The sequence below is a fragment of the Trichechus manatus genome, unplaced genomic scaffold (assembly GCF_000243295.1).
Source record: "Trichechus manatus latirostris isolate Lorelei unplaced genomic scaffold, TriManLat1.0 scaffold00013, whole genome shotgun sequence".
Classification (NCBI taxonomy): domain Eukaryota; kingdom Metazoa; phylum Chordata; class Mammalia; order Sirenia; family Trichechidae; genus Trichechus; species Trichechus manatus.
In genome coordinates, this window is record NW_004443949.1 from 6,674,534 (window position 1) to 6,679,242 (window position 4,709).

The window sequence follows — 4,709 nt, forward strand, 5'->3', positions numbered from 1 at the left end:
TTAATAAACATTCAAAGCCTTGAACTATTTGGCTTCAGAATATCTGAAAGTAGACCTTAAAATCATAACTCTCACATATGGGTTTTTCATGAGTGTATTTTTCTAAAGTATCAAGTAGTAAAATCAGGGGAGATTAAGGCTTCGATAATGAATTTTAAATTGCTTTTATATTCTGGCAAATAGAAAAATATTATAAATACATAAATGTATGAAATTTTAGATAAATATGAGCCTTTACAGAAATACAGTGCTTGTTGGGCCTCTTTGGGCTCCGTTTCCTGCCTCCTGGAGAGAAGTGTCCACCCTTCACTGCAAGTACAGATACTTATATGAAAAATATTTGAGAAGGGTTGTCATGTAGCTTAAGCTGAATTGCACAACCAAATCCATCCAAGGCTATTTCTTAATTATTCATGGGTAGAAAGAAGCAGACTTATAACAATTTTATTTTTATCCCTGCCTTGGTAATTTCAGATTGAAGATACTAGTGGCAGTTCTTCTATTCTGAACCACAGAGATTCTTACCATGTTTAAAGGCCTGTAAGTGCCTTGTCGAAGCTTGGGAGCATAAGGGTATTCTCCATAGCATTTATTCCCTGAGTGACAATCACCAGTTTAGAAGCTGGCACTTAACTGTCATCACCCCAGTAGTATATTCCCAGTTTAGTACTCTATATTGTCATTTCCCTGATAATTTCAAAATCTAAACTTTTATATTTATTATAATTTTCTGTTTTTTCCTTATTGAGCTACATATTTACTGCTGATGATGTTGCTGATAATATTAATTCCGAAACCTGATTTTCTATCATGACAATATCTTCAATTAATCAATTCAGCATCCGTTACTGTTGTTGTTAGGTGCCGTGGCAACTCCATGCACAACAGAACGAAATGCTGCCCAGTCCTGAGCCACCCTCACAATTGTTGTTATGCTTGAGCCCATTGTTATAGTCACTGTGTCAATCCATCTCATTGAGGGTCTTCCTCTTTTTTTAAAAAAAATTTTGTTTTTATTGTACTTTAGATGAAGGTTTACAGAACAAATAATTTCTCATTAAACAGTACACATATTCTTTTATGACATTGGTTACAACCTCATGACAGGTCAACACTCTCCCTTCTCAACCTCGGAGGACCTTTTTTTTTTTTTGGTGAAAATATACATAGCCAAAGATACACCATTTCAAAAATTTCTACACGTGTAATTCAGTGACATCGATTACATTCTTCCAGTTGTGCTGCTATTCTCACTATTTTTTTCCAAATTATTCCATCACCATTATCTTCAACTCGCTGGCCCCTGGGCTTCCCATCAAACATTTTGAGTTGCTATTGTCAATTTGATCTCACATAGATAATTCTTTTTTTTGTACTTTAGATGAAGGAAGGTTTACAGAACAAATAGTTTCTCATTAAACAGTTAGTAGAGGGTCTTCCTGTTTTTTGCTGACCCTCTACTTTACCAAGCATGATGTCTTTCTCCAGGGACTGGTCCCCTCTGATAACAAGCCCAAAGTATGTGAGACGAAGTCTTACCATCCTTCCTTCTAAGGAGCATTCTGGCTGTACTTCTTCCAAGACAGATTTGTTTGTTCTTCTGGCAGTCCATGCTATATTCAATACTCATACTAATTCAAAGGTGTCAGTTCTTCTGGTCTTCCTTGTTCATTGACCAGCTTTCGAATGCATATGAGGCTACTGAAAACACCATGGCTTGGGTCGGGCCCACCTTAGTCCTTAAAGTGACATCTTTACTTTTTAACACTTTTAAAGAGGTCTTTTGTAGCAGATTTGCCCAATGCAACGTGTCATTCGATTTCCTGACTGCTGCTTCCATGGGCATTGTGGATCCAAGTAAAATGGAATCCTTGACAACTTCACTCTTTTCTCCGTTTATCATGATGTTGCTTACTGGTCTAGTTATGAAGATTTTTGTTTTATGTTGAGGTGTAATCCATACTGAAGGCTGTGGCCTTTGATCTGCATCAGCTTCAAGTCCTCTTCACTTTCAGCAAGCAAGGTTATTATCATCTACATGTGGCAGGTTGTTAATGAGTCTTCCTGCAATCCTGATGCCCCTTTCTTCTTCATATGGTCCAGCTTCTTGGATTATTTGCTCAGCATACAGAATGAATAAGTATGGTGAAAGGATGCAACCGTGATTCACACCTTTCCTGACTTAGGGTGCAACCCTGATTCACACCTTTCCTGACTTTAAACCACGCAGTAGCCTCTCGTTCTGTTCGAACAACTGCCTCTTGATCTATGTACAGTTTCCTCATAAGCATAATTAAGTGTTCTAAAATTGCCATTCTTCACAATGTTATCCATAAATCAGCACTGGCCCTTGTTAATAAAATTTCTAAAAACAGTAACTAATTTTAATTATTCTTTGAAGCATACATGTTTTGAAAAAAAAACCCCAGCCGTTGCTCTGGAGTTAACTCTGACTCATGACAACCACATGTGTGTCAGAGTAGAAATGTGCTCCATACAGTTTTCAATGGCTGATTTTTCAGGAGATCGCCAGGCCTTTCTTCTGAGGTGCCTATGTGTGGACACGAACCTCCAGCCTTTGGTTAGCAGTCGAGCACGTTAACCATTTGCACCACTCAAGGACAGCATACGTGCTTTTAATGCACCTATTTGGAGAGGTGAATTGAGTTGTGGAACAAAACACGCAATGGGTTTTTTTTTTGAACCATACTTCAGTGTATTGGTATTATCAATCTATGAACAAGACAGGCATTTTTTTCCATGGAGCGAGAGCATTTTCAGTCTGCCATAACATTTACCCACACATCTTCACCTTGGAAATTTAGCATTTCAAGCTTTAGTCAAGGTAGATTATTCCTTCTTCACTTTCACGATTTTTTTTCTGTGGCCAGAAGTCTTCTCAGCACTTGCTTTGAATTCAGCCTTCAGTCCATCCCTTACTGCTTTTGCACAGATTTGGGAATAGGGGATGTAGATGAGTCCAGCCCGTTACCAGTAAGCCACTATGATGTCACAAGTCGGTCCAAATCATGGTTCCTAAAATGTAAATTAATACCACACACACAATGTGCTTTTAAATAGATTCTAAAATAACATTTTATTGTTGTCACTGTGTGCCGTGGAATTGATTCTCACTCATAGGACTGAGTAGAACTCCCTCACAAGTTTTCCTAGTCTGTAATATTTACTGGAGCGGATAGCCAGGCCTTTTCTCCCTCTCAGCGGTTGGTGAGTTCCAATGGCTGACCTTTCAGTTAGCAGCTGAGTGTTTAACCATAGCACCACAAGGGCTCCTTCTCATTTTATTATATACTTTAATATTGAAAAGAAAATGATATTATTGGCAATAATGAACCATATTTTATTGCTCCTAGAACATATTTAGGACCAATTTTATTATTTGATAATGCAAACATTCTCCTGAAAATATAAAATTAAGCATACAACAATACATTTAAATAATTTTGTTTTATTATTACATATTTTCTAATATATTAAAAAGTGAAGAGATCAGGAATAATATAGTTCTCTCAATATCATTCTGTATACAGTGGTAGAGATTACTGTTATAAAACATACAGCCAGTCCTGTGATATGATCCTTCTGAACTGCTCAGCTGTAGACTTCCATATCTAATCTATATATCTGAGTATGCACTCTTGTGTCTGTGTGTAGAAGGACCTAAAACCACATCTACCTTTTATAGTTAAGAGATATGAAGATAACCGTTAAGAAGACACAGAATAGCATGATGGAAGAAATTGCGTTCGAAGACAGTCAAATCTACCTTCTAATTTCCCCTTCGGCCACTTAACTTTGTTGAGTATCCCAAGGCCTACAGTGTAAGACCTCTGAGCCTTATTCTGCTTAGTTGTGAAATGTGGCTTAAAAACCTACCTCACAGGTTATTAGCTGAACTCAAAAAGATCCAAGGAAGTTAAAGCTTTAAAATAGTACTGTTGTTGTGTACGGTCTAGTTAATTTAGACTCAGTGAAATTTAGACTCATAGTGAAGTAGTGCTGAGGTTATAGCTTTAGGCACTAATGTTTTCGAAAATTATTGTGTGTTGTTGGATGGTGTCGAGTCTATTCCAGCTCATAGTGACCCCATGTGACAGAGTAAAACAGCCTCACAAGGTTTTCTTGGCTGTGATCTTTACTGGAGCAGATTGCCAAGTCATTCTCCCACAGAGCCACTGGGCAGAAAATTATTCCTATTGTTTTAATAATCATTGAGTGATTGAAAAGTTAGAGTAATTTTCTATTCATGATTTTTTTTTTTTTAACCAGTGGATGATCAAACAATTATTTTTGGTCTAAGTGTCTCAATTGTAGAAAATTTTAGAATCAGATATTTTTATATTTCTGTTGTGATTCTGAGTTGGAATTGACACGAGCTTTTTTTTTTTGTGGTGATTCTAAAACTACTTCAAATTGGAAACAAAACTGCAACAGAAATATCAATAGATAGTATTAATTTTATAAAAATGACTTCTACATTATGCTTTAAATAATCTCAATATTTCCTGGAAATTGTGCCTTATAAAAAATGTTGACCTTAAGTCGTCAAAAACAAACAAACAAAAAACCAAACTCATTGCTGTTGAGTTGATTCTCACTCATAGCGACCTTGTAAAATAGAGTAGAACTGCCCCATAGGGTTCCCAGGGAGCAGCTGGTGGATTCGAACTTGCAAACTTTTGGTTAGC

The 4,709-nt window shown here is 36.8% G+C and overlaps 1 pseudogene; it reads right to left on the bottom strand.

Annotated features, from left to right (window-relative positions):
- Nucleotides 1-2,850: 2,850 nt before the first annotated feature.
- LOC111819597 (ATP synthase subunit epsilon, mitochondrial-like) lies at nt 2,851-3,027 on the bottom strand (annotated as a pseudogene).
- Between the last annotated feature and the right edge of the window lie 1,682 nt (nt 3,028-4,709).